Raw genomic sequence first — 11,402 nt, 5'->3', positions numbered from 1 at the left:
GTAAAATGGGGATTAATACTGTGAGCCCCACGTGGGACAACCAGACTACCTTGTATCTATCCCAGAGCTTAGAACAGTGTTTGGCACATAGTAAATACTTAACAAATACCATCACTATCATCATCATTATTATTATTATTATGGGAGTGGGAAATGAGGAAAAGTGGGGCTTAGTCTAGAAAGGCCTCTTGGAGGAGATAGGCCTTAAGTAAGGTTGTGAAGAAGGGAAGAGTAATTGTCCGGTGGATTTGAAGAAGGAGGGCATTCCAGGCCAGAGGTAGGCTGTGGGCCAGGGGTTGGCAATGAGACAGGTGAGATGGAGGCACAGGGAGAAGATTAGCACCAGAGGAGCCAAGTGTGTGGTTTGGGTTGTAGAAGGAGAGAAGCGAGGTGAGTTAGGCAAGATGTTCGAGTACTTTAAAACCAATGGTAAGGAGCTTTTGTTTGATATGGAGGTGGATCAGGACTATCCAAAATAGATGAAACCTAAAGAAATATCCTTGGGAAATAGTGTCATCTACGATCCCATTGGTCTCTCTTCGAACTGGATGGATGGATCGGCTCCACCCCCAACCACCATCCATTTCTAGTCCTTCCCTCCCCTTCCCACTCCTGCATAGAAAGTGCAGTTCCACAGCTGGGAATTACCCCAGTTGACAAGGAGACCCTGGAGAGTGGGCCCCAAGGGACCCCAAAGTAACAGGTTGTATAACATCCTGGCAAAAAAAAAAAGAATTTCTGCTTCCAGGGATAGTCAATATTTTGCAGCCTCCAACTGTACTGCCGGAATGAATCACCGCAGAGACACATTTGAACAGCTCCATGATAGACCAGCCAACTGAAAGAAAGTGATAGATGTACTGAGAAACCAAATTAGTCAGATCCAAATGAATCTAAAATACATTTTTATTGCCTTTAGCTTCAAATTTCTCACACTTTCCAGTCCCAATCTGTAACTCATTTAGGTGCATTTTCAAGGAAATAGTGTTTTTGTTTATGTACAGGAACCTGCAAGTGCTGCAAATGGGAGCCAAATAAAGTGCCAGTGTTCAGGAAAGAGAGTTTTCAGCATTTCTCCACTGTGAACATGCATTTTCCCTGCTGGATTTTAACAAAGTGTCTTTTGAATTTGGTCTCTGGAATCTGCTTGCAGAGATTATCCCCCAAGATCGGTCAGAGGGAGGTGAAATGGGGTAAAACCCACTCTCCTGCTGTAGTGGAGGAGATGATGATCCAGGACAAGCCATCTTTGAGCAACTCAGAACGGGGACTGCCCTGCTGATGAACAAGAATGTGGAATACTTCTTTGGACATGCTAAGTGTGAGGTGTCAGTGAGATATCCAAGTAGAGATGTTCTGAGGGCAGGAGAAAATATGAGACTGCAGAGAAGGAGATCAGCGATGGAGAGAAAAACTTGAAAAGCATCTACATAGAGACGGTAGTTGAAGCTTTGGGAGCAAATGAATTCTCAAAGGGGATAGGTGTAAATGGAGACAAGAAGAGGATCGAAAACCTGGCCCTTGAGGGACTCCCTGACTTAAGAGCTAGTTGGCAGAGGAGGAGAAGCTTATAAAACAGTCTGAGGATGAACAGCCAGAGAGTTAAGAGGAGAAGCAGCTTCTAGAGAAACAGTTGCCTAGTGGATACAGTGCAGGCCCAGGAGTCAGAAGGACCTGGGTTTTAATTCCAGCTCTGCCACTTGTCTGCTGTGTGACCTTGGGCAAGTCACTAAACTTGGGCAAGTCAGAGACACAGATGGCGGGAGTGGATTTTGAGAAGAGATGGGAGCTCTCCTCTTGAGATACTGCTGGGAAAGATAGGGGAATCAAAATAGGGGCAGAAGGAGGGAGGACCTGAAGAGAATCAGGATATTTAGATATTTAGACATTGAGATATTTTTTACAGAAGACTGTCAGAAATATCTAAACAGGTTTTATTGCTTAAAACATGAACAGATGTAAGGCTATCAACTATCAAAGACTATTACTTGTGTTCTGCACTCAGGCAATTAGTGGGGAAAGCCAAACTCTCAAAATCTGTATTGCTTAGCCATTGATTTCCCCACGTAACTATCACATCACCATTCCAAGATGAAATAGAGATCCCATGATGCTGAGAGGAGTCCAGACAGGTTTGGCAGTGAGCCCCAGGCAGCAGGAGGGAAAAGAGGCCAAACAAGAGCACTAAAGACCCTAGGAAGCAACCTTCAGGGCATCTGATTCAGAGAGCAGGGGAATGGAAAGGCGGCTCACCTTACCATTCTCCTCTGGCCTCTGATTACTCCCTCAGCGATTCCAGTGAACAATCAGCCCCAGAAGCCTCCCTGAATATCATCTACCAGTTCCAGAGTCTGTCAAGGCAAAGCTCACAGCAACAGAGTCCTTCTGGACAAGACATGGGAGAAGAACTGGTAGCAAAAGAATTTCCAAGCAGTTGATGGATTGTGAACTGGAAGGACACACACAAATCAGAAGCGACGAACAGATTATTAAAGGACATGGTAATCAAGATTCTTCTGGCAGCATTTTGCCAAAAGCCGCCTTTGTTTTGTATTTTAATTCTTTTCTTCATGTACTCTGTAGCCCTTTTTAATTAGAATTTCAAGTGTCACACAAGTAAATGAATCCTTGCATGGTGGGGTTTTATAACCAAAAATACATGTAGACCCTTTATGAACATGTGGAATTATAAGTGCAGTTAAGCATTTTAAATAGCCACTAAGGCAGAGTTTATTTCAGGAACCCATATGTATTTCTGAAATTCTATTACATAGTAACAGGGACTGGGCATTCTGAATGCTGATAAGCGAATTCCATAATGAAATGCACAATTACAGGAGGTTTGGCCCTCCTGTGCCACAAAATGACAAGGGACTGGCCCAGGCAGCTGTGCTCCAGATGAGAGGGGAAGGGAATGCCAGATGCTCTAATGAGACATGGTACATCAAATAAACAGTGTCAAACACCCCAAGGTGTAAAAATCAGTTCATTAGAATCAAATCTTACAGGAAGCAGGTGAAGCATCTTTAAAGTCAAAGTGGATAGGTGGAAACAGCCCCAGCCTGGGAAGATAGGAGTGAACACGTTCTGGTAAATAATATAGCACCTTGGTGAACAGTGAGAGGAAACTGGTTCAGACCAAAAGACATTCTTAGGAATTCTAGCAACCCCCTAAGCCCAGGGTGGCCCTTCAGTCACTTGAGAGTGCATGTCTAAAAGTCAGAGGATCAGGTACTAAACCCAGTTCTACCACCTATCTGCTGTTCTATCTTGAGTAAAACACTTAACTTCTTTGTGATCCAGTTTCGTCATCTGTAAAATAGGAGTAAAATTATTTTTCTCCCTCCTTAGATTGTGAGCTGCTAGAGGAACAGATCTCCCGTCCTTCAAAGCTTTATTGAAGGCACATCTCCTTCAAGAGGGCTTTCCACACTAAGACCCATTTTTCCTCATCTCCCACTCCCTTCTGCATCGCCCTGTTTTGCTCAATTTGCTCTTCCTCCTTCCCAGCCCCACAGCATTTATGTGCATATCTTTGAGAAGAAGTGTGGCTCAATGGAAAGAACCTGGGCTTGGCAGTCAAAGGTCATGGGTTCTAATCCCGGCTCTGCCACTTGTCAGCTGTGTGATTTTGGGCAAGTCACTTTAAATTATCTGTGCCTCAGTTCCTCATCTGTAAAATGGAATTAAGACTGTGAGCCCCACATGGGACAACCTGATTACCTTGTAACTACCCCAGTGCTTAGAACAGTGCGTGGCACAGAGTAAGCACTTAAAAAATACCATTATCATCATCCCTAAATGAAGAATCTGCAAGACTTGGCTTAGTGGATCGAGCACTGTCTTGGGAGTCAGAGGATGTGGATTCTAATCCTGGCCCCACCACTTGTCTGCTGTGTGACCTTGGGCAAGCCACTTAACTTCTCTGGGCCTCAGTTACCTCATCGGTAAAATGGGGATTAAGGCTGTGAGCCTCACGTGGGATAGCCTGATTACCCAGCGCTTAGAACAGTGCTTGGCAGATAGTAAACACTTTAAAAATACCGTAATTTTTATTAATAATAATAAAATATAGTGGAGTTGGTAGACAAAATCCCTGCTCATTATGAGCTTACAGTCAAGTGGTGTAGACAGATATGGAAATAAATTATAGAAGGGGAAATGGGAGAGTGTAAAGATATTTATATGAGTAGATGAGAAGCAGGGTATCCTAGTGGATAAAGCACAGGCCTAGGAGTGAGAAGGACCTGGGTTCTAATCTAAGATCTGCCACTTGTTTGCTATGTAACCTTGGACATTTCACTTACCTTCTCTGTGCCTCAGTTCCCCTCATCTACGAAATGAGGATTAAGATTCTGAGCCCCATGTGGGACATGAACTGTGCCCAAACTGATTACTTTATGACTACCCCAGTGTTTAGAACACTGCCTGGAAAATAATAATGCTTAACAAATACCACTGGAAAAAAAAAGAGTGCTGTGGGGCTGGGGGTGGGGACATGGGTTGTTGTGAGCACCACTACAATTTTAGTGACCAGATGGTATTCCAGGATGTCACTATAAATAATTTAATGTGGAGAATGGTTTGTGGGTGAAGCTGATGACAATCCTCAAGAAGCTAGATTGTAAATTCTTGAATGTGGGTAATACATCTTTTACTTCTGGTGTTTTCTCCAATCTGTTTTCCTAAATCTACCTTTCCAGCCGTGACCTCTTTGATTTTCTTCAGTCTCACATTGTCACAGCAGTTTGGATAAAGAAGGAGCCAATTCTGGAGCAATGGAGGTAGAATTGATGGGATTGTGTTGGAACATGCAAGTTGAAGGAGAGAATTGAGTCAAGGATAATGTCAAGGTTGCAGGCTTGAAGGCACAAAGGATGGAAATGTTATCAGTACTGATTGGGAAAGTAAGAGGGAGGAGAGAGTTTGGGAGGGAAGATAAGTTTAGTTTTGGCCACTTAAATACTGAGGTGTCAGTGGATCATCCAGGTAGCTATATCCTGAAGGCAGGAATAAATGCAAGATTACAAAGATGGGGAGAATATGGGACAGGAGATGCAATCAGTGGTATTGATTGAGCACTTACTATGTGCAGAATACTGTACTAAGTGCTTGGGAGAGTACAATACAAGAGTCGGTAGACATGTTCCATGCCAACAAGGAGCCATCTAGAGGGGGACAAAAACATTAAAATAAAAAAAATGAATAAATGATAGATATGTACACAAGGGCTGTGAGGTTGAGGGTGGGGTGAATATCAAGTGTTTGAAGGGTACAGCTTCAACTATATAGGTGACACAGAAAGTGCAATGGAGTAGGGGGAAAAAAGCCAATGGTAAGGAGTTTCTATTTCACGGTCAGGTGGATGGGCAACCACTGCAAGTTTCTGAGGAGTGGCGAGATGTGAACTGATTTTTTTTTTTAATTATCTGGATTAAGGAGAGAAAGGAGGAAGGGAGGTACACTAGGAGGTTGTTACAGTAGTCAAGGTGAGATATGATAAATACTTGGATCAGTATAACAACAATTTGGATAGTGAGTAAAGGGCAGGTTTTAGTGATGTTGTGAAGGCAGAACTGACAGGATTTGATGACAGACTGAATATATGGATTGAATGAGAGAGATGAGGTTTGGATAACTGGCTTGTGCAATAGGAAAGATAGTGGTGTTATCCAGAGGGATGAGAAGAGGAAGACAGAGATTGGGTGGGAAGATGAGGAATTCTGCTTTGGACACAGCAAGCTTGAGGTATCAGCAGGACACCCACATAGAGATGTCCTGAAAGCAAAAGGAAATACAGAGAAAGAGAGAAATCAGGGCCAGATGTACATTTGGGAATCACCTGCATAGAGATGGTAATTGAAGCCACTGGAGCAAGTGAGTTCTCCTAGGGAGTGGGGGTAAATGTAGAATAGAAGCAGACACATAACTGAGCCTTGAGGGAGTCTCACTGCAATAGGGTGGGAAGCAAAGGAGGAGCCCACACAAGAGACTGAACAGGTCTGGCCAAAGAGTTAAGATATCCAGGAGTGGACAGTGTCAGTGAAACAAAGTTTTGATAGTGGTTCCAAGAGAAGGGGTGTCTGCAGCATTGGAAGCAGCAGAAAAGGTCAAGGAGAACTAGTAGTGTGGGACAAAGGTTTGGGGTCTGGATGGATCAGGGCTACGTCCTCGACAAATTTGCAAATGCAGAAAGCCAAGCAGCAGTCAGTCTTAGAGAAAGTGATTGTCTGTATGCAGTTTCTTCCAAATTTTATTATCTCTGTTCTTGATTTTTCCAAGTAATGTGTGTATATAGAAATTTTTTGTTGTGAACATATGCTCCAGCCATTGTAAGTTTCTCCTTTCTTTAAATTCACCTTTTCTAGGAAAGCCACTTTTCATTTACTGCTCATATAATTTAGGGCCCTATTGGGATTTCTTAAATTTCCACATGGTGCACTTCTATTTTACATGCTCCTTACCTCTACCCTTGATCTGGACTTTACAGAAATGTGAATTTGATCCGGGGTTACAGGCAAAGGTCAGAGCTTGCCCTCTCTGCAGCAGCGTGAAAATCCCTGATGTCAAAGGGAGATGTGGGAGGATAAATGCGCAGAGGGTCTCCTGTGAGTGAGGAAGAGGGTTAGGGGCTTCAAAATGTTCTAAATAAGAGGATAATAACACCTAGGGAAAGCCAGCAGTCGGCGCAGGATGGTCGCTGTTAGTGCTCAAAAATGCAGGACACAGTTTGCCAACCATCTCCCTTATATTTTTATAACAAATACTTTTTTCTTGCAAATAATCTCAATGTATTAATATAGAGTGTTTACAGGTTGGAATATCAAAAAATACATATATAATGATGATAATGAATAATAGTATAGAAATAAAAACCAGTATGCATTTATTTTGTGGCCACGACTATAGTTTTTACTTATATCCATTCATGGTGAAATTAATAATATGTTCGATCCTGAAAAACCAGCAGTACACATCTTGGCATTCTTTAAGGAATTCATGAGTATCTGGAGCTTTCCTTTCATATTGTCCCCTGCCATCCTATTCTCGTCATTTCTCTAAGCAGTGGTCCTTATTAAGAATCCTGGATAAACATTGCGGGTTGGAATGGAAAATATGGAAGAAGTGATTTCCTTTCTGTTTTTGAATTTCCCTGGATGATATGAAAAAGATTCAAGCACCTGTCCTCATTGATATTGAAATCCTACATCTCAGGAAAAAAAAATTGCTTTCCATAATGCCAAATTTTTCATGCAGTGAATCCAAGCCAAACTCTTTAAGATGACACAAGAGAGCAACATGTAAAATCCTCCCTAAGCTACAGCCTTTGCAATGCCTAATTTGAGCACTACTGTGTATTTGCTGTGCTTGTTGTTTTTTTCTGTTTTCAGGAAAGTAATGTCTGTCACTCAAGCACATCTTGGCTCTTTAAAATGTAAAAGTCACTCATTTTCCTGCTACAACTGATGTTAATTGCTTCATGCCACGATGCACCTTGAGCACAAAAAACTTGTCCAGAATCTTCCTCTTTAATTTCCTGTTCTTAGCCCTCATCAGTTTATACACCAGAGGGAAATTGACAACTTAAGTCTCTGAAGCTTCAAATCAATCGATAAATAATATTAGAGCTTGGGTGACAAAAAGAATGTAAATCTAGGTAATCTTCTCATTTTGGAAGCATTTTCATGGTATTTTAAGGCATTCTCTGTCACCTAAACCGTGAACGTAGCTAGTCAGTGATTTTCAGAAATCCCGCAATCTGTCTATAGCTGGCAGCAAAGAATGCCACCTGGTCAAAAAGTGTTTCAAAAGATCACAGCCTGCCACATCATCAGAGCAGAGGACTCCTTCAATGGCACTGTTCTGCTCTCAGACATGCCAAAGTGAATATATACTTTGAGAATAACATTTTCCACATCCATATCCAGGTTTCTGATGGCTTATCTTTTTATGTTGTGTGAAATAACAGTTAGAAAATTAACTGACACAATTTCGCAAAAAGGGAAACATTCTGTTCTTCCCAGAATAAACACAAGCACTCTCAGATTAATACATGGAAAGTTTATTGATGCTCAGATCAATCAGTTAAAGCATTTATTGAGCACTTACTATATGCAGAGCTCTGTAATTAGCACTTGGGAGAATACAATGTAACAAAGTCGGTACACACATCCTCTGCCCATAACGAGCTTGTAGGCTAGAATGGGAAACAGATATTAATACAGATAAGTAAATTACGGATTATGTACATAAATGCTGTGGGACTGAGGATGAGGTGAATACCAAGTGTCTCTTTCCCCCACTCTAGACTTTGAGATCCTTGTGGGCTTTTCACCGTTTTTTGTTGTATTGTACTTTCCCAAGCACTTAGTACAGTGTTCTGTACATAGTTAAGAGATCAACATATAAAATTGAATAAATGAATGAACACTCCAATGCTGGTTACCAGCTGGATCTGTAATTCCTGTTGCAGGTTTCCATAGGTTTCTGCTTTGTAATGAGCATGAAGAGTTGTGACATGCTGCTGAAGAATTTCCCATTATGCCTCAAGTAGTTTTCCATACCTTAAATCATTTTTGTCAAACCCATCTTGGTGGTGTCTCTTTGTCATGCTTATTGTCTTTACAGACCCTGCAGAGTGCTCAGCCCACATTTGAATGCCTAGTCCAGTGTTCCCTGCTATGGGGTCTTGAGGATACTCATAGAGGCTCCACCGTTGAATTTACCCTCCCCTAAGCCACTTCTAAAATTGTATTCCTAGAGGCAACCTTTGGGTCCCAGTGCTCTTTATGTTTTTACAGCCAGAGTGATGATTTTCTTGGAGGCAAAGTCTAATGTACCCAAGATTGTCCCCTAAAATTGTTGTCACCATACCATGAACTCCCTACCATCAGCTTTAAAGCACTCAATCAGTCCCCTCTTACCTTACCTCACCAATCTACTACAACTCAGCCTGTACACTTTGCTCCTCAAACACCAACCTATTCATTGTACCTCGATCTCATCTACCTCACCACCAACTCTTCACCCACATCCTTTCTTTGGCCTGGAACTTCCTCCCCCTTCAAAAACGACAGACCACCACTCTCCCAAATTTCAAAGTCCTCCTAAAATCACAAATCCTCCAAGATATCTTCCTTGATTAAGCTTTCATTTCCCCTACCTCCCCTCCCCTCTACATCTTATATGCATTCAGAACCTAGCATTCAGTTGCTAACAGATTCCCTGTTAGCACTTGGTATTCACACCATCCTTTACCATTTGCTATTCATTCATCCTCAGCCCCACATCACTCTTGGCCATATCATTACACTCTGCATTTCTCCTATCAGTCTCCCTCTTTGTACTGTAAGCTCCCCACTCCTCACGAATCCCCAGTGACTGCCCATCCACCTCTGTATCAAACAGAACTCCTTAACATTGGCTTTAATGCAATCAATCACCTTGTCCCCTTCTACCTCACCTCACTACTCTCCTACTATAACCCAGTCTTCACACTTTGCTCCTCTAATGCCAATCTTCTCACTGTACCTCCATCTCAATTGTCTCACCACCCACTTCTTGCCCACATCCTGCCTCTGGCCTGGAACACCTTCCCTCTTCGTATCTGACAGACAATTACTGTCCCCACCTTCAAAGCCTTACTGAAGGCACAAGTCTTCCAAACGGCCTTTCCTAAGCCCTCCTTTCCTCTTCTTCCACTCCCTTCTGTGCCGCCTTGACTTGCTTCCTCTATTCATTCCCCACCCCCAACCCCGTAGCATTTATATCTGTAATTTTATTCATTTATTTTAATGTCTGTCTCCCCTTCTAGAATGTAAGTGTGTTGTGGGCAGGGAATGTGTCTATTATATTGCTATATTGTACTCTCCCCAGCACTCAGTACAGTGCTCTGCTCATAGTAAGCACTCCATAAATACAATTGACTGACTGACCTTGTCTACCAACTCTTTTGTATTGTACTTTTCCAAGAGTTGAGTAAAGTTCTTTGCATACAGTTAGTGCTCAATAAATGCCATTCTCAGTCCTTTCAACAGGGAAACAATTGGGGCCCAGTAATCCTGCTTCCTTAGAGCTGGCTTCTGGGACTGAGAGAAGTGCCCACACCCTCTCCCAGCTGTGATAGTGATCTTCCCAAAGCTCATGAGTTCCCCAAGAAACAGAAAAAGCTGATTCCACGTGTTCTGAGCAGAAAACTTGATTTTACTTTTTTAAACAAATTACTCTAGCATTTGGGGGGCAACCCAGATTTATAATCAAATCTGGGATTAATTATCTTTCCTGATACTCATCTCAGGTCTTTACATCTCCAAGGCCATTCAGGTAGCTCGTTTTTGGATCACCTCCTTACCAGATCTTCCTGTGCAATTCATCCTGTTGATCATGGCCTTTTCAGAACTCTGGCTTTTCAAGGGAGTTATCAGGCTCCTTCTTCCAGGATAGGCAGATGGAACCTGGATTTGGCATCGGTTCCTCCCAATACTTGATTCTGACTCACCCTAAAATGGTCTGGGGGCTTTTTACTAAACTGGTTTGCTAGCGCCCTCCTCCTTGCCCAAATCCTCTCCTGCAATTAGCTGTGGTCTAGCTGATGTCACCAAAAGAGTGATTGACATAGCTTTCTCTTTGGGAAGGAGTACTAAGGAGTAAGTAGTATCCTACCTCACCTCACTAATTCCTACCTCACTTCCCTACTCTCCTATTATCACATGCCCGCACACTTCACTCCTCCATCTCGTCTATCTTGCCACCAACCTCTCATTCATGTCCTGCTTCTGTCCTGGAACTTCTTTCCTCCTCATAGCCAACAGACAATTATTCTCTTTCTCGCCCCCCCAAAGCCTTACTGAAGGCACACCTCCTCCAAGAGGCCTTCCCTGATTAAGCCCACTTGTCCTTTTTTCCACTCCCTTCTGCATCGCCCTGACTTGCTCCTTTTATGCACCTCCCCTCCCAGCCCCACTTCCCTTATGTACATATCTGTAATTTATTTATATTAATGCCCGTCTTCTGCTCTAGACTGCAAACTCATTGTGTGCAGAGAATGTGTGAGTTATATTGTCATACTGTACTTCCCCAAGCACTTAGTACAATGCTCTATATACAGTTTATACAGTAAGTGCTCAGTAAATACGACTGACTGACTGATCCTGCAATGGAAGCAGCATATCCTAGTGGAAAGAATATTGGACTTGGAGCTTGGAGACTCACATTTTAGTTCTAGCTCCACCAAACCTTGGGCAAGAGAATTTGCTTCTCTCTGCCTCAATTTTCTCTTCTGTACAGTGGGGATAAAAGTTCTATTTTCTCTCCCTCTAAGGCTGTGAGCTCCATGAGGAGCAGGATCTGTGTTAAGTTTTATTATCTTGCCTCTACCAAGCATGATGCTTGGCACTTAGCAA

This window comes from Ornithorhynchus anatinus, chromosome 10 (assembly GCF_004115215.2).
Source record: "Ornithorhynchus anatinus isolate Pmale09 chromosome 10, mOrnAna1.pri.v4, whole genome shotgun sequence".
Classification (NCBI taxonomy): Eukaryota; Metazoa; Chordata; class Mammalia; order Monotremata; family Ornithorhynchidae; genus Ornithorhynchus; species Ornithorhynchus anatinus.
The sequence above is the reverse complement of the archived record's forward strand: the minus strand, read 5'-3'. Positions refer to the sequence as shown.